General features: G+C 33.8%; 1 protein-coding gene and 3 pseudogenes across 1 annotated transcript in view; 2 read left to right on the top strand and 2 right to left on the bottom strand.

Annotated features, from left to right (window-relative positions):
- Positions 1 to 20,163, top strand: part of LOC125878509 (mitochondrial import inner membrane translocase subunit PAM16 like 2-like) — an 80,887-nt gene that overhangs the window by 20,608 nt on the left and 40,116 nt on the right. The window lies entirely within an intron of this gene.
- On the bottom strand, positions 4,469 to 8,495 carry LOC125843051 (uncharacterized; annotated as a pseudogene).
- LOC125878499 (putative pentatricopeptide repeat-containing protein At1g03510) lies at positions 9,856 to 10,917 on the top strand (annotated as a pseudogene).
- LOC125843052 (F-box protein At3g07870-like) lies at positions 13,742 to 16,743 on the bottom strand (annotated as a pseudogene).

Raw genomic sequence — 20,163 nt, forward strand, 5'->3', positions numbered from 1 at the left:
GAGGAAAAACGATGTATCATCACAATAGCTCTTACGTGATGGTTATCGGTTAGAGCAACTCTCATGAAGTAGTTGTTCTTATATACACAGTTTATTGTATTTTTATATACATTCCAGAGCTATATGTATCTTTGCATACACATAGAGTTGCACTTGTTTTAAATTGTTTTATATTGAAATGAGTTCAGTCATGTTGAGTTGAGTTGAGCCAAGTAAGTTCTTCAGATCTCATTTCAAGCCTATGTTTGTGTTTTAGCATTCCAACTCGCATACTCGTACATTCAATGTACTGATGTCAGTTGGCATGCATCGAATTATGATGCAGACGCAGGTAACTAAGATCGGCATCCAGCGCATCGTTGATCCATTGAGCACTCCAGAGTTAGTTGGTGAGCCTCCTTGCATTCCGGAGGACTCCTTTTTATTGCTTTCAGTTCTTTTCAGTATTTATTTTGTTAGGATAATCGGGGGTCTCTCCCAACATCCATCTCAGTTGTTTTAGAGGCTTCATAGACAGACATATGTTAGTTCTTTAGTCTTTTCATTGTCATTATCTTATGTTAAGACTTGGGTTTGCCTTAATGGCCAAGTCGAATGTTCATTTATAACATTCCAGTTATTTCATAGATTTACCATTATTGATTTAAGTCTTACGCTAAGTAAGTAAGTCAGGCCAGGGGTTCGCTTGGGGTCAGCAATGGTCATCGAACGTCAGCCACGTTCGGGGTGTAGGCTCGGGGTGTGACACAAATTTTTATTTTTTCACCCAACCCCTACCCGCCTACCCGAGACCCCCCACCCCAAAAAAAAAATGAAGTTTGTTTTTAAAAAATATTTTCCATTTCAAATTTTTATTTTTGTACCCCATCTCACCCCTACGCCCCCCCCTCCCCCCCAAAAAAAAATTAAATTTATTTTTAAAAAATATTTTCAATTCCAATTCAAAAATTATTTTCTACTCTCTAGTAAAAATAAAAGATATTTTCTCAAAAATAATTTTCATTAATAAATCAAATAATAAAAAATCTTTTCTGAATAATATTTTCTACTCACCAACTAAATATGAGAAAATAAGTAAGAAATCTACTTGTTTTCCAGGAAAATATTTTCCATGGAAAACATTTTTTTCATTCCAAACACACCCTAAGAGAACAGTGACTGTTGACACCCAATTTTGGACCTCCACAATAAAGATTAATCATCGAGCTTCTTAAATTCCAAACGACTTGAAATAATCGTCCTTATAAGATTAAAAAAAAATCGAGTTGTTTTCAAGTAATCTTAGTAATTTTATAATTTTTTAAAATAATAAAATATGATTTTTTATATAATTATGTGTATAATTAGCATATTTTATAAATATTTGAAAATCATCTCAAAAAGATTTTGTTTTAGTTTAATTATTCAATGAGTTATATTTCAAATTAATTAGTTTATAATTGAGTTAATTATTTTATTTCGTTGAAATATAAAAACTTATTAATTAATTTATATTGCACTTGTAGCTATTTTCTTGTCTTACCTTAAACCCATTTAGAGACCAACTGTTGGGCCCTTTCACCTGTTCCTAGCAGCCCAACAATAAACATTCCATCAGCTCAAATACCCATCAACAGCAAAACAACGTACCAATACCAAAACCGACCCGGGTTACTCTTCTTCTTCACGCGATAATTCGACCCAGCAACGTGGTGAACGAGCAGAAACCCAGAAACTCCAACAGCGCGACCCAAACCCAGAACCAACCCGAAGTCGTGATCCAGTCCAGAAAAATCAAGCAGCCTGCGTCGTCCTCTCTCTCTCATTATCCGTTCGTACGAAAGTATTCTCGAATCGTCTAGGTGACTCCATCTCCTTCCATGTTCGTCATTTGCCCTCAATCGGACACCTCTCCATTACAATTCGTACGAGAATCTGTTGCCAACCTTATCTCTTTAAGAGAATTTGAATTTCGAATTTCAAAATTCACCCTAAATTCTGCCCGTTCCCCCCCCCCCCTTTTCAATTCCAATTAGCCCTCATTCTCATCTATATAAGACCCCATCTTCTTTATTATTAGAGTTTGGAGACAGCTTAAATTGAGTTGGGAAAAATTGTTGGCAAGAAATAAAGGGGAAAATATAGATTAGAGACAGGAGAGAATCAGGTATCATTAGAAACAAAAGGAAAAAAATAGACACGGCAAAGTTACTGGTTATATAGTTGTTTATAACTATTTATGAATAGGGCTCGAAATCATACAGGTTGAGAATTCAGTCGTAGCTTAGTCTTTGTTATTGTTCGCCTCGACTTAGTTCGTCGGAACTCGCATCGTGGTGGTGGAAGTCAGCTCAACTCGTGGTCTCAGTTCTGCTGCCCGGAGAAAGGTAATGCTCTTCCCTTTATGATACTCTTTTCGTCTCCGCTAGTCTTACATGGCGTTATTCGATGAAGTTATGTTTTTGTCATTCGAGCTCGTGGTGTCTTAATACTGTTTCTCTTCTCAATGGATATAATATTCAAAATGACCTTTGTCTGCTTAGTTTCTCTTTCACCTCTGTTTGTATGTCCAAGCTTGCTTGCTTTTGTTATTTCTTCATCTTTGAATAGATATGTGAATGTTGTAAGCGTGCTGCTTTTGATGTTAGTCTAGTCTAGTCAGTTTGGTTCATGTTGAAGGTCGATTTTTTGATAGAAAAAATGTTGTTTTTCTTATTTTCTTAGCCTTTGCGGATGTGCCGTGTTAATTCTCGAGTTACTTTATGTTCAAATTACAATAAAGTGGTGTGTTCTTTCAAGTCATATGAGATACATCTTAATTTGTCAAAGAAAATCAATATGACCCGAATGTTTGATTCCCACAATAAGCTCTGTAACTATTGAAATATCTCATCTTTTTATCGACTTAGAACATTGCGAACTTTTATATTATGAGCATAATATTTGTTTTCTCTCTAGATTGGGTTCTATTTGAGAGACATTGGCTTAAGCTTCTTTCTTTTCCGATTTTGTTGCTCGTGGCTAAAATAGTTTATATATAGTGATAGTATTTTTCATTGTTTGGTTGAAATGGTATCTCACTGGAGATATGTTGTTGGTTTAAGCTTGTTTTAAGACCAGTAATGGCCATTGGTCATACTGCTGGCATTTATCACTTCATGTTAAAGAAATTAATTTTAACTGTTAGCATTCATGTTTCTTTAGAATTACTAGTTGTTTATTTATTAAGAATACATATGTGTATCATGGTTTGTTTGGTTTATTATTATAAATAATTTTGGCATGTTGATTCATTATCAAAATGAGAAGATTGTTGCTAAATCCAAATAAATTGTTTAATATTTTTGTAAAGTCTTTATCATGATCGGTTATTGACTTTTATCTCCTTTTGTGCATGAAATTCCTCGTTCGAGTTCACTTTGAACTCTGTTCGAGTCCATTTTGGACTCCCTCTTTGCGTATCCTCAATTCTAAGTTTGAGTCTGCCTCATCGAACCAATAAAGTTGAAAGGGAAGCTAAAATATAGGGTAAATTGAAGCAAAAAATGCAGGGAAAAGGCAGATATACATTGGTATACAGATATTGTATACATGGTATACATGTCAAAACGCAACAAATGCGAGGCCAAAAATTGAAACAGGTGTTTGGAAGTTGAAATAGGTTGTATACATTTGGTATACAGTCTTATATACAAAAAAAATGGGTTGTATTCATTTGATATACAACAAGTGTATACAAAAATGGGATTTGAGCCAAGAGACAAATCTTCTTTATATCATTTAATTATTTAATTCTGTTTTGATCAACTATAACATTACTTGTTTGGTTTGAATTCGATTAAATCTCCTAAAGATGATCCACTTTTGATAATAATAATTTATTTAAATAATTTTATTTAATTAGCTTCTTTACTTAGTCATTTTGAAAATGTTTACTTTTCTTTATAAAGTATTTCAAAGTGTTGATAAAATATTTTTTAAAATAAATATTATTTCCCTTAAGTAATTATTTTCAAAGTTAGTTAAAATTTATATTTTAGTCAAGTCGTAGGTCAACCACAAGATAGCGAGCATTCTGAGGGCCTAACACCTTCTCGGAATGTAAATTGAACTCGAATTCTTTTTCAATTGATTTTATCCTTTTAAGTCTTTCGAAAACCTTCAATTTTTTCCTGATTCTTACTAAAAAATTAAGTGGCGACTCTGTTTCTATTGGAAATTTGATTTCTCTTCAACAATAAGTTTAATCGATTTTTCGAAAACTTAGTCATTTATATTTTTTGAGTAAAACAGAAATGGCGACTCTGCTGGGGACTTAATAAACTTAATTACAGCTGTGATATGATTCCCTATGAGGTAGTATACACCATTAAATGCAAGATTCGAGATGTAACCGAAAAATCAAAAGACAACACCCACATCTGTCACTGTAGAAACTGACAACTAAGAATGCTCTACCAACTCGAAAAAGGGGCAAGCTTGTTGCATATCAAACGTTCATCCAAGTCAAATGTTGATAATCAGCCCATTTTGCAGCAAGTCGGACACCAATGGCCAATGCAACACATATCAGAGGAACTGGGACTTTCCTAACTGCACCGGTAGTTTCCCCTTCACTTTTATTCAAAGACGTTTTATAGTGTTGCAGAATGGCCAAAGTAGTGTAAGAAACCATTACTACCAGTCTAACCCAAGACTCTCCCACAACAGCTAATGCAGCAGTAACAGGCATTGTGGAAGACACATAATCTCTTCTTTTGATAAATCGAACAAAGAAAAACAAGCCTAGGAATATAAACCAAAAGAACAGCTCGGAAATATAACCTCTTACAACAGCAAATCCCATTATTCCAGCTGCTGTAAGAAGGTATGGTTGGCTATTCACAGAATCTGGAACTGCCGATTCACCAATAGCAAGAACACAAGATGCCAAAATGATGATTGTTGTTAGCTCTTGTACTGGTGCATATGCAACTATACTGGAGTAGAAAGTTCGAATGGAGTAAATTGTTAATTCAATAAACCTAATTATAGCTGTGATCTGATCCCCTATGAAGTAGTATACAACATCCAATGCAAGTTTCGAGATGTAACCGAGAAATCGGAAGACAGCACCCATAGCCTTTTTCCAATTATCCAATTCCCACAAGATAGTCCTCCAGGCATATAGAATAAAGGCCAAAGCTACATATTGACAACAACTACAAAGTTAATGAAGTACTCTATGTTTATAGCTGGAACACTTCATTCATAAATAAAGAGCTATACATGAAAAGTGCAAAACACGAATGTGAGCTACTACTTAAATGAAAATCGTAAGGATATCAAACGATCAACAACTACATGATACTCTAACAACAGATACATGTTCCCAGCAAGTTCTCCTCCAAAACTAGTTGGTATCTTGGGCTTTCTTTCTACTTGTATAAAAAAAAATTATCAAGCAGCTTATGTACCTCTCATGTGGTCCAAACAAAGACATAACAGCAAACCCACATCAATTTTAAAGAATTGTTAAAATATTGTGGCATTCATTGGATTAAGTGATCAGTGATAAAGGCTCGAAAATGTAGCTTCACTATCACTAATATCACCCAACAACTCAGCAGCAGCTATACTCAACTACATAACCCTCTGCCTAGACTGCACATTCAGCCAAATTAGTGCCCACGAATAGAAAATTAACAAATTAGCTTATATATACCTACTTTGCCATGAGGTGGCTGGGGCGCAATGACCTTAGCTTAAACCTACTTAAACAACCTAATGGTTGGCCCAGTCTAAAACTAGACTATGTAGAAAGCGGATAGAAAAGATAGCCTATAGACTAAAGCGACGAGCTCGGTGAAAATGAACCCCGTCTCCTGGGAAATCAGTTTCCAACCAAAAATTGTCACTCGACAACTCAAAGTTGACCGCTTGGGAGGCATCCTATTTGATGAAGATTCTTCATCTAGTCGAATAGAGTACTAGTCTATTATATAAAATATATGTGTGTGTTTTAAACAGAACAATGAGAGGGGGTATTGTGATTCTATGGAGCTTACTCATCATACCTATTATATATACCACTCAATGATAAGTACTCAGTTCAGATGATATTATAGGTATATTTTTCACGTGTCCCATGGCACAAGATTTAAACTAGTTCTCAAACTTAAGAATACACTTGTACTGCAGAATCTATCTATGTGTGTTGATTGCATGAATAAATACATTTGCCGTTTACTCAGTCCTGCTGAAGAAAATGAACTATCTTGTATTACATTACAAGAGGAGAACCTTAGAAGACACGAACACAAGAAAAAACTACTACAAAAAATAAAGGTAATTGAGGCACCTAGAGTGGAGTGTAAATAGTGAAAAAAAACCCTCAAGGAAACAATATTGTCAAAGAAGACATGAATGAGATTGTATCATGCACATGGCTATATAGGGTGACTGTTGAGACCACTTTTAACTAGTGTATGGTTTTTTGGAATTGTGCAAAGTTCAATTTCTCCTTCTGGTGTTTTTCTCATAACAACTACTTTACTAAATATAAAGAAAGAGAGGCTAATAGATAATCCACGATTTAGGCTATTAAGACTTCCCCTGGAAATGTCTATAATTTCCATTTTAGATGAGAGTTAACCAGAATCAAACATAAGGATATGTAGTCCCAGTTTACCATTATTAAGTTATTATCATAAACCATTGGACTGCTAGTAGGAAATAACAACATTCATTTTATAAAGATCACACTTTTTCCCGCTTCATTCAAATAAGAGTAACCTTGTTCAGACTTCGTCTATCACACATAATGATCTCTATCCTCATCTCAATATCTTTTATCTGTTCCCATTATAAATTCTCTTATCACTACACTAGCAAACACCAACACATGAAACATCAAATTAAGTAAAAAAAAAATACTAGAGTACAATCAGACAGTAAAAAGATTAGTTTCGCATACATATAAATCAATAAACTAAGCCTACTTGGGGTCGACTATATATTTATATCCACTTTGTTGATGGGAGGTATAAGGTACCTCGTGGAATTAGTCGAGTTACCAGCAAACTAGTCCAAACACCACTGTTACCAAAAGAAAGCAAAACAGAAAAACAAAAGCTGACTTCCTTTCTTTTTGTAAGGGCAATTCAATTCTTTTTTTATAACTGTGGTATATGTGTCAGCTAGCATACCTCGATAAGTACACAGGGTACCTGCTACCTTGCACCAGCACTCATACTGGATAACTCTGTCCACCAACGCTCGAACAGATGGGAAGAATTCAACTTAGTGTGTAACTCAAACTAGAGACCTAAGGGCAATCAAATTTGTATACAACAATACCAAAGCTAGAGTACAATCAGACTACCAAAATATTAATTTCACAGGCATATCAATCACCTGCTCAGAGTCAACTATATGAATAATTTGTATCCAATCTGTTTTATTGCGGAAATTGTTATCCCCAAAAGGAACACACATAGATCTTTTGATGTACCTATAAGCCAATCTAACATGCATATCAATCGATCAACTATGCTTACTTGGGGTCAACTATGTGAATATTCTATATCCATTGTTCTACTTTATTTGGGGCAAATTTTGTCCAAAAAAAAACACAAAGTACAGCATTTAACCTGTAAACCAAGGCCATCTAAGTGCTAACAGGCATATCAGTCAATCAACTAGCTTACTTTGGGTCGACTATATGAATCGTTTATATCTATTCTTTTTACTTGGGGGCAAAAAAATCTGAGCAAAAAGCATACTCCATCTGTTTTAGTTACTTTGTCGTCTTTGTTTTCATTCTCGCCTATTTAAAAAAGAATGTTTTTTTCCTTTTGTTGACGACTCTTTTCTTATAACTTTCCACGTGACATGAGACATTTTGATACATTTTATATACTTTATAACAAATCAAAATCAAACAAACAAATGACACATGCGGAGTATACAACAGAGCATTTTTAACGTACCTATGAACCAAGGCCATCTAACAGGTTTATTTGTCAAGTTCCTAAATTGATCTGGCATTGTGCTCTCTCCACGAACATTAATTTCAGCTTTATCAACACTGTTTTCACAATCTACTCCACTGCTCTCAGCTTACGCAATAAACCTAATTTTCCTACTTAATTTAAATCCACAATTACTACCGAAAAGCCCAGAATAATTATGCTTCAATTCAAGTTTGAAATGCTTAATTTTGGCTATAGATAAGGGAAAATCAAGACTCTCCTTACGAGGGCAAGCGCTTAAAGGAAAGTTAGAGGATATTTTATAGGTTTTCTTGAGAAATGGGGTTGAAGATAAGAGAGCTGAGAGGGTAATCACTATTGTTATGGAAGTCGGAGAGGTTAAAGTTTAGATTTTTAGTTCTGCCATTACCAGAATATTGCTCATTCGAAAGAGTGGGAGGTTTGGCAAATATTGGTAACCCGATGAACCCAACCCCCAATCAATTCATACAAAATGACAGAGTTGTCAATATGGGTTGGCCCACCCCATCCGGGCTAACCCATATAAGCTTTGAATTTTAACGGGTCGGTTCGAGCTAGCCCATTTTTTGTGTGGGCCAGAAAATGATCGGCCCAGCCCACAAGTATGTTGGCTATGGGATTTGCTGGGCCAATCCTCTTTTCTTAAAAGTATATTTTTTAAAATAAATTATAATTCAAGTATTATCATAAATATCGACTAGACAAATTAAATTGTTTTTGTCTCTATTTTTTTCTTCTTGAAATGTATTATAAGTTTTTCTTATTCATTTTTTATTACTCTGTGAATGTAATAATGTAGGTTATTTTTCATGTCTTAGTTACATAACTATGAAAATTTAAGTCTATCTATTATTTAATTGCGGCCTTTTAAAATAGTAATGTGACACATCTCCTATGCAGCCAAATCATTTAGTATTATTTTTCTCCTTCTTATTTGATCCCCTTTATTTTCGTCATTCATTTATTCATGTTTACAAATAAAATCATTGCATAATGCATAGTGTATTTCATGTCTAATAAATTTATATATTCAAGTTGTAAGTAACTCATATCTCTCTATCTTCTTAATAACTTTACTCTAAAATAATATTCATAACTCTTGTTTGTTCATTTTCATATTTTAAAATATATTTATCAATGTAAGAATGTAGTAAACAATTGTAACAATAAAGCCACTACATAGAAGTTCTAAAACTTTTTTTAAGATCGATTTTCGCATAGAGGATCAAGTACTCCTACAAAAGATAGAGGAAATTAAAACAAAAAAAAATTCAACTTAATATAGTAGATTATTGTTTCAAAATATGACCTCTTATTTCATTTACTTTACCACTTATATATATCCTAAATTTCTTGCCTTCTATGTACATATGAAAGGTTTGTACTTGAAAAGAGACAAATAATTTCTATTTTGCATATTGAAAAAACAAATTTAAAGAACATATTATTTCCTACATTGTATTCTAGATGTGTTGTGTGTGTCTATATATATATATATATATACACACAATGAAATATATTAATTTATTAATTTTTCATATAGACGCACGAAGCACAGATAGTTTCCCTAGTACGCTATAAGAAGACTAAATGGTGCATTCGGTTAAATGTTGAGTAATTTTCCTAGAGGACTAGGGATCCCACTAGCTAATTCAACAATGTCTCTCTCACACAAAGCTCTCAATCTATCCAATAATTGCAACAACAATATACTCCATTCAATTTTCATAAAACGGGTTTGAAGGATGGTGTGTACGTAATATTTCTTACCTCGTGAGGATAAAGAGACTATTTTTAATAAATCCTTGATTCACATTAAGCATATCAAAATCTACTCTACAATATATAAAATCAAGACAAGGCGGCAATAGCTACAAAAACAATGGGTTCTTTTTCTTCAAACTTCCTATGTTTACTCTCGCACATAAAACTCATAACATCTCATGTCAATCAAGGGCAACATGAATAAGCCCTTTCTCTTTTCCACCAAATCCACTCAACTTTTCCCATTCACTCGAGTCTAGACCCCTTCGTGTTTCCTCTAGCTCTCAAATCTTGCACTATGTTGAGTTTCTCTCAGCTCGGCGTAACCATGCACACTCACACACACAAAGCCTCATTTTTTTCTAACCCCTTTGTTGCTTATGCTTTAGTTGACATGTACGAGAAATGCATCTTCGTCGAGTTTGTACACCAACTATTTGATAAATCTCCTAAGAGAAATATGATCATTTGGAAATCAATGATCTTGGTTTACGCACATTGTATTCGAGTGATGGATGTGAAGCCTAATTCTTCCACTATTAAAGCGATAATCGTGTGGTTGGCGGAGATGAAGGATGAGTTTAGTAAGGCCATTTTGTGTTACCAAGTGATGGGGAGGATAGGTTTGAGGCCAAATTTGATTACGATTCTTGCACTTTGTGATATGCTTGTCTTGGTATGACATATGTGAATTTGATCAAACAAATTCATGAGTATTTGATAAGGAATGATAATATTGGTCCAGATGAGCAGTTGAGAAGTGGCTTATGGGAGTTGCGAGTGTCTTAACAAAGCATATCTTGTATTTCTTAGTATGCGAAATAGGGATGTGGTTGCTTGGAGTAGTTTGATCTTAGCTTACATGTTTCAAGGGAAGGCAAAAACCGCACGTAAAATTTTTGAGCAAATGGAGAAAGCTAATGTCAGGCTTAATGGAATTACTTCCATTGAGGTTTCGAAAGCTTGAAGTTATGCTGGACTACTTGATGAAGCACAAAATTACTTTTCTCGTATGAGAGTTTGATATGGTGTTGAAGCAAGCAACGATCACTAAGCATGTTTCATAGATGTATTAAGTAGTGCAAGAATATATGCTAGCAATGGGTAATTTGAGAAAGCAAAAAGACTCAGAAGAGGGATGATCAAGAGGGGGATGAAAACATCCCCAGGCAGCAGTTAGGTAGAGTCGTCAGTATGGGTTAGACCCGTTGGGCCGACCTGGCCTAACCCGTGATTTGACAGGGTTGTGTTACGATTTTTGGAGCTCATTTAAGAAAAGATATTTTTAGCCCGGCCTGAATAAGCATACTATTTTGTGGGGCTTGAGAAATATGATTAGGGCCAGCCCGTGGGCCAAATAAAAATTAATTAAAAAAATAAAAATAAAATAGAGTATTAAAAATAATAAGAGTCTAAACTAATTTTTTTTTTAAAGTTTGAACTATTACAATTTAAATACAAATTATGTTTTAAAAATATGTATTACATAAAAAAATTCTCTAAAATCGCTAGAGAATCACTTCATAGGCCATAACCTATGGTATATTGTCATATTTTTTTGTGTTTAATTATTATAATTGAAAACCAATTAGGTTAATATTTCTATTTATCTATTTATGCTTTTACTTGAAATCAAACTTAATAAATATTATAAAGATAATTTTATTTGTGTATTTGATTAACACGTAATAACACTAACACCGTGTAATATTGTCTTGTTAATATTTATGATAATATTTTTAAATTATAATTTAATCTAAAAAATTATTTTAAAAAATATACTTTTAAGAAAAGAGGGCTGGCTCGGCAAAGCCCATAGCCCATGTATTTGTGGGCTGGGCCAATCATTTTCTGGCCCACACAAAAAATGGGCTTGCCCGACCTGGTCTGTCAAATTTCAAAGCCTATATGGATTAGCCCAGATGGGGTGGGTCAGCCCATATTGACAGCTCTACAACTGGGTAGTATATCAAGATTAACTTTATCTAGGTTTCCTTTTTTGGTTGGTTCAGGTGACAATTCACTGAAATTTCATCTTTGTAAAACGTCAATATTGTATTGAAGGCATCTTTAGAGTATGGAAGAAACAAAAAGTGAGTTTCAGCTTAGAAACAAGACAAAGGAGCTAGTAATGCAGGGTTGTTATAGAGAAGATTTCGACCCCAATAACAATCATGCTGCAAAAATTCAGTAGTTTTCTTGTTATACATTAAAAAAAGGATTCTGTCTTTTCATGAATACCAAAGGATATATTTGTTTCCATTTTATCCAAATGAAATTTTCATTGAAACAGAGATGTCTCGTGAACTTCCATGTAACTTGAGCTTGAACAACTCGAGCAGTATTTGCTTTGATTATTGTTCTTTGACATGACACTAAAACTTATACTGGTTGTTTCTGTTCCATGCTTCAGCTATAATAAACGGATATCGGACTAGGGAGAGATTGTGCATATAATTTAAATGAAAAAAATAAGCGAACTCCACTTCCTCCAACAAGAGACAAATCGACATAAAGTATTCATTCAATTCCAACTAGTTAGGATTGATCACTGGGAAGTAGAAAGAGTTATTCTTCAATTGCAAGATTTGGATAGTGAATGCATCATTATATTTAGATGATGTGGACTCTATAATCTGGTAAGGACAGAGGAGTGGTACCTATACAGTTAAGTCCTCTTATAATATGCTTAGGTCCAACTTTCGAAGTGGATCCATGTGGCCATGGCTACAAATAAGAAAAACCGAAGCACCGTATGAAGTTAGATGGTTTTGCTGGATTTCGATCCATGATGCTTGTCTAAATCAATATTACAGAGAAGAAGAATGATTTTTGGTAGAAAAGAAGAGGAAATACTAACAATCTTTTTATTCATTGTTCAGTTTCAAGACAAATATGAGACCTATTTTTTCAAAATACATTAGGGAATCAGTGGGTGACATTCAATTAAGGATCTATTTAGCTACTAGTAGGGTTGCACATGAGCAAAATGTATCAAAAAGATAAAAGAGAAGCTTGGGTTTTTTGGAAAATCTAGAATAAGAGAAATAGAAGATGTTTTGAAGACAAGATCGCAGTAATGCATACTTTGAAGTATAGATCCCAAGGACTTTTGGCCCTTAGCAGCATTGATTTGGTACATGGCTCTCTCTCTCTCTCTCTTGCTATTGTACAGGGTCCATTACTTTGTAACGTCGAGCAATAGCTTAGAACTTGGTTTGAAAGTGAAGCATATGTACTGTGCTTGCAAAAAAAAAACTAGTTTTGGTTGAGCTAAATTTGGCGTAATGTCTTTCTAGTAAATGCTGGATTTCGGTGTTTGGATTGGCTTTTGACTTTTGGCTTTTAAGCTCTATTGTTTTTGGAGTTGTTCGGGAAAGACAAATAGTGCTTTTAAGCACCTTCTTTTTGGCTGAAAAAGGTATAAAAATAAGGTAAAAGTCAAAAGTTGGGTATTCCATTCTAGCGTATAAGCTATTTGAAAAAAAAAAACAATCCAAACACACCTATAGTAACCTTTAAAGAGCTAACCATATTGAGCTAAAAAAAAACAAAAACAACAAAACATCATAAGCAACATGTAGAGAACTAGAAGGATTCCAAGTGGAACATGACTTGGCATGGATGGGTGATTACTTCAGGGAAACGAATCAAACTAGAAACACCAATGGAAATTTCCTCCACTTCAACTATAGATAAAGACAAGGCCCATTGCTTGATTAGGATAAGGAATCACAACAATTAAACTGGAAATACATCAAAAAGCAACAAGAGTACAATAACAACTAATGTAAGGCAAATAAATGTAAAACAAAAGTTCAACATTCAGTATATAATAGTTATCAAATAGTTGTAAACTAGGTCTACCAAATTTGATAAAACATCTTTCACTTCCACTACCTTAAAATAACAATTAACTTTTGGTAGAATACTTTACCTTCTGATCACATTTTTCTTTATTATATCAATAAATTATGTAGTCCAGCTACTCCAGTCCATTAACCTCACATTCCTTCCAAGAACCCACCAGAAACGACATTATTCCTTTTGAACAAAATAAGTGATTCCATTTGAACATAAAACGGGTGAGAGCTCCCTTGAATACCAAGACCCCTATTTTGTTCATTATTTGGATTATAAGAAAGTAGATCATTGCTCCTAGTTGAAAACAAAACTTCACCATTGTTCCTAAATCCAACTACTTTCATCATAGTTGTAACCAAATTTATACGATACAATCTACTCCAAGATTCCAGAACTTCATACAGTCTCATCACCCATACTTCACATGAAGCACCACTTATCTCACTCACATACTTAACAACAACAAGTGATTCCTCAAACTTCTTAATTGATAGATTTATTGAAATTACACCAAATAAAGCATCTGAAAACATAATCTCCCCAAACACCTCATCAACTATACTAAAAGACGTAACTAAATTCCGATTTCCACCACCATTTGGAACCACATCATACGCAATCCAATGTACAACTCCATTTACAAAATCCCGAGACCACCAAAACTTCATCATATAATGCTTAATCTCAACCCCTATTACACTTCTCCAAACCCCAGTTTTAATCGAATAAATTTCAACCTCAGGAGGAACATTATACCTGAACGCACCATTCATATAATACACAAGTCTAACCAACTTATGGTCACCAGTCTCAAGCAAATCAAAACCAAATCCAAGAACATACATATCAAGCGACTAAGGCTTAATTAAAGGCAAAGGTAAGGTTATAAACTTCTAAATAGAAAGGTTCTACAGAACAAGATTCTGTAACACACCAAACAAATTATCGGACAAACACACGATGCCATTGCAACTGTCAGCAATTCTGAAATACCCAAGTTTGCATTTGAAAGGGAGATACCGTTCCAATGTAAAATCCAAGGGAATGGGTCTATTTTTACGGTCTTGAAGCAACAAATAGTGCTCTTTATTGCGACTACTGACGCAACGCCTAACAAGAATGGTGTTGGTATGTGGGGATTGATTAAGGTGAGCAGAGATGAAAGGAAGACTGGTATTGAGGAAATGCCATGATTTGGAGACAACCACAAATCAAATTAAAGATTTAGCAGGAAGTTTCGGTAGGATTTCTCTCAAAACTTTGGGAGGAAAGTAGGAGTCGAAACCAGTCATTTATCAATTTTGAGAGAGAGAGCCAAGAAGAACCCTAGTTGTAAAAGGGATTTTTGGTAAACTTTGCTTTAAAAATATGGATGACAACAGGACGGGGCGGGTGATAGCTTTTGCGGGGTGAGGCAAGGCAGGTTTAGATATTCTTTAATAAAAATCATGCAGTGCAGGGCAACCGGTTTGGGAATAGCCCAATGCTAAATCTGTAAGCTATTTTTGCTACTTATCTTCTGTTAAGAACCTTTAGGCAAGAAAATCCAGATATCATATACTTACCTGATTAATCTTTTGTTTGTGTTTTATTAGTTTACCCCTCAACTTATTCTTAAAGAATCAGTAATTATTTTTCTTTTGTCATTGTGTTATGTTAAGTGAGAATCAATTGTTTAGCACTTTTCTTGATACCCAAGAAATCTGTCTGTGACCCATCCTTTGGACCAATCACAGTCTTCTAAACTTGTTGGATATTGGGCCTGCACCTCAATCCCTCTCTACTTAAATATCGGGCTTCGCTTTGCGTGGTGTGGGTCATGGCAAGTAAAGGTTGGTTAAGGATTACTAAATGAATTAGAGCTCTTCATCATCATTTAATTACAAGTTTAATTTTCAATTATGGCAACTAACTCAAAATCCTAGTATTTTATAACTTTACTTCTTTGATATTAATTGTTCTTTTATAAACAGTTCTCTTCTAAATCTTCTATTATTTGATCACTCCCTTTGTACATATTCAAATAGTTTTTTGAAACTATCAAATACTTGTTTTTTCATGCAATGTTTCACAGCTATTGCATCAGTGATATTTTTCTTTGATAGAATAATTTATCAGTCTTTCAAAAGCAAAAGTCTTTAAAAAAGAAAACAATTATAAATTATGTGGGAGGGGTTTGGGCGTGCTGGGCAAGTTGAAAAGAGAAAATTATGCTACATTCGTTCTTTTCTTTTAAAAAATGTCAATCACAATCACCATCAAGAAACTAACCGTCAAGAATGTCAATCACATTCACCTATCGAGAAATAAGGTTAGTTGATGGTTGAGATACACACAATAGTGCTAAAGAAAAGTTAAAGAGAACGGCACAATTCATTTTCCTATTTTGCCTACTTAGAAGTTTTCTTATTGACTATTGTTCTGTCAATATTAAAAGACCAACTTCAGTTTGAACTTCTATCTCCCTTATGTTAGGTATTCACATTGTCTTCTATATCTACTGAATTTAACCCTATGATTTGTACATTTTAAATAATTCACATATATATCATATAATTGTAGTATGTTGAACAATAACTTTATAGCAGCATTGTGTGGCATATGTTATTTGTACTATAGAAGATGAATCTTTTGTAGATATTCCTTATGTTTTGTCATCAAACTATCATACTTACGGATATGCACAGATTAATTTATCCTAATGTGCATAGATTTCTTGTTTAGACAATAATTTCCATCTTAGATGAGAGTCAACTACAACTGTACAATAGGATAGACAGTTCTATTTTACCATTATTAAGCTACATTATCATAAGCCATTGAACTGCTACTAGGAAAAAATTGACAACCAAGTCTCAGCTCCAAACAAGTTGGGGCACATTTATATTACAAAGATCACATTATTTGCTTCATGAAAAATAAGAGCAACACTTGTTCAGACTTCGTCCATTTCACTGAATGATATTTATCATTTCAATTTCTTTTATCTGTTCCCTTTCTGAATTCTCATATCATTCAATTAAGAAACGACAGCATTTGAAACATCAAACTAAGCAAAACAAAAAACAAAAGCTGGCTTCTTTTCTTTTTGTAAGGGAATCCAATTCCTTTTTATAACCATGGTATCCGTGTCAGCTAGCATACCTCGATAAGTCCATGGGGTACCTTCTACCTTGCACCAGCACTCATACTGGATAACTCTTTCCACCAACGCTTGGACAGCTGGGAAGAATTCAACTTAGTGAACTCGAACTTGCGACCTAAGGGCAATCAAATTCTCATACAACAATACCAAATCTAGAGTAAAATCAAACTACCAAATTATTAGTGTCACATACATATCAACTCACCTACTCAGGTTCAACTATATGAATCATTTGTATCCAATCTGCTTTATTTGGAGCAAATGTTGTCCCTAAAAGGAACACATAATAGATCTTTTGATCTACCTATAAACCAATCTAACATACATATCAATCGATCAACTACGCTTACTTGGGGTCGAGTATGTGAATCATCTATATCCATTTTTCTACTTTATATGGGGGCAAATTTTGTCCCAAAAAAGAACACAAAGTAGAGTTTTTGACCAATAAATCAAGGCCATCTAAGTACTAACAGGCACATCAGCCAATCAACTAGCATACTTGCGGTCAACTATATGAATCATTTATATCTAATTTTTTTACTTGGGGCAAAAAAATCTAAGCAAAAAGAATACTCCATCTGTTTTAGTTACTTTTTCTTTGTTTTCATTCTCATTTATTTAAAAAAGAATGTTTTTTTCCTTTTTTGATGACTCTTAACTTATAAATTTCCATGTGACATGAGACATTTTGACACATTTTATATACCTTTTAGTATAAGAGTACGAGATTCAAAAGTTTATTTTAGCTTCTTACACTTTATAACAAATTAAAACCAAACAAGCAAATGAAACATGTGGAGTATACAATAGAGCATTTTTAACATACCTATGAACCAAGCCCATCTAACAGGTTTATTCATCAAGATCTTGAATCTATCTTACCAACATTGTTTCCATAATCCACTCCACTGCATTCAGCTTTAACACTAAACCTATTTTTCCTACTTAATTCAAATCCACAATTACTATTGAAACACGGAATAATTGTGCTTCAATTCAAGTTTGAAAGACTTAATTCTGGATATAGATAAGGGAAAACCAAGACTCTGATTACGAAGGCAAGCGCTTAAAGAAAAGTTAGAGGATATTTTATGGGTTTTCTTGAGAAATGGGCTTGAAGATAAGAGAGCTGAGAGGGTAATCACCATTGTTATGGAAGTCGGAAAGGTTAAAGTGGAGTTTTCGTTCCGCCATTACCAGAAAATTACTCACTCGAAAGAGTGGGAGGTTTTGTAAAATTTGATAACCCGATGAACCCAACCCCCAATCAATTCATACAAAATGGTATAGATGTCAATATGGGCTGGCCCTCCCCATCCGGGCTAACCCATACAAGCTTTGAATTTTGATGGGTCAGATCGGGCTAGCCCATTTTTTGTGTAGGGCAGAAAATGATCGGCCAAGCCCACAAGTGTGTGGGCTGCGGGCTTTGCTGTGCCAACCCATTTTTCTTAAAAGTATATTTTTTTATAATTTTTTAAACTAAATTATAATTAAAAGTATTATCATAAATATCGACAAGACAATATTACATGGTGTTAGTGTTATTACTTGTTAATCAAATACACAAATAAAATTATCATTATAATATTTATTAAGTTTGATTTCAAGTAAAAGCATAAATAGCTAAATAAAAATATTAATCTAATTGTTTTCAATGATCATAATAAAACACAAAACTATAACAATATTCCATACGCTATAGCCTATGTAGTGATTCTCTAGAAATTTTACGGAATTTTTATTTTATGTAGTACACATTTTATAAACAAACTTTGTGTTTAAATTGTAATGTTTCAAACTTTAAACAAATTTTGAGTTTAGACTCTTGTTATTTTAGTGCTCTATTTTACTTTTATTTTTTAATTAATTTTTCTTTGGCCCACGGGCTGGCCCTATCCATATTTCTCAAGCCCCACCAATCGATAGGCATATTCAGGCCGGGCTAAAAATCTATTTTCTTAAATAGGCTAAAAAATCGTAACCCAGCCCATCAAATCACGGGTTAGGCCAGACCGGTTCAACGGGCTTAGCCCACATTGACGGCTCTACAAAATAAGAAGTTATTGGTTGTGGTTTTAGAGTTGGACTATACAAATAGCATACCGTTAAAAGCTAATTATATTCTATTCATATTTTTCAAATTAGATAGAATTCGACAAAATTTAAGGATTTTGGAAATATCACTCACTGTCTCGATACATCGTGTCTCGGTTACGAATACATCACTCAACATCTTGATACATCACACTTAGTTTCAAATACATCACTCATCATTCGATACATCGTGTTCTGATACATTATTTTTGTTGATACAAGACACACCTGCTTGATACATCACTTATCATCCCGATACATTACTTTTGTTGATACTGGACACACATGTCTCGATACATCACGTAAGAGTGATGTATCAGAAAATAGGATAAAGTAGGGATTTTTGAAATTTTTTTGAACGGTAGAAAATATTAGAGAATATGGTAAAATAAGTTGTATATTCAGGTAATTTTTGCTTTATTTATTGTGTTTGATAATATGTAAGTAAAAAATATTATTTGAAAAAATTGTTATATTTTATTTGAATAAATATTTGAAATTGAAAATGAGAGAAGGGGTGATAGGGGACGAGGGATATGGTGTTAGAGATGGGGTGGGAGGAGATTAAAGGGTGGGGTTGAGATTAGTTAATGTGAAATACTATTTGTAAAATTTATTTAGCAATTTTTGCTTCGTTAAAATTTTTTATTAGGAGTTAGAAAGAACGGTTTTATGTGTATTGTAAAGAAGTTGTTGTAGACAATAAAATTTGCGTCAAGATAATAATAATCAAGAACGGAAAATAATCGCAACAATCATTTTATTGATTTAAAGTGTGAGTGTTACAATCTCTATGATTCCTCTGAATTTGCCTTTTCAGATATAATTCAAGGGCTCTTGATCTTCATCTTGAGTTTATCTTGAACTTGAACTTGATCTTGATCGTTCTTAAAACTTGAATGCTTAAATTCTTGAATTCTTGAACTTGTAGCTTGTAGAGAAATCTGCGGCTTTTGATCCACGAGCTTTCTCCAGCTTTTCGTTAGAATTCTTGGTCCCTTTTCTGAATTATGAGGACCCCTATTTATAGTTTTAAAATAGAGGAGTTGTGATTGGAAGAAGACTTTCTTCGGCCAATCAGATTTAAGTGACACGGTATATGGGTTTTATGTAGTAGGCTTTAATTGGGGAAACTAAGCAAACACCCCATAAAAGCAAAATAATTACAAACATATACCCCTTTATATTCATACCCCACGAAATAATTACACTATACACCCCAACTAATTTCACTTAACTGGTAGTAAATCCATATCATATACTGTATTAGTATCATTAAGGTTGATAATTTTGCTTAACGGAAATAATATATATATA

This window comes from Solanum stenotomum, chromosome 10 (genome assembly GCF_019186545.1).
Source record: "Solanum stenotomum isolate F172 chromosome 10, ASM1918654v1, whole genome shotgun sequence".
Lineage (NCBI taxonomy): Eukaryota > Viridiplantae > Streptophyta > Magnoliopsida > Solanales > Solanaceae > Solanum > Solanum stenotomum.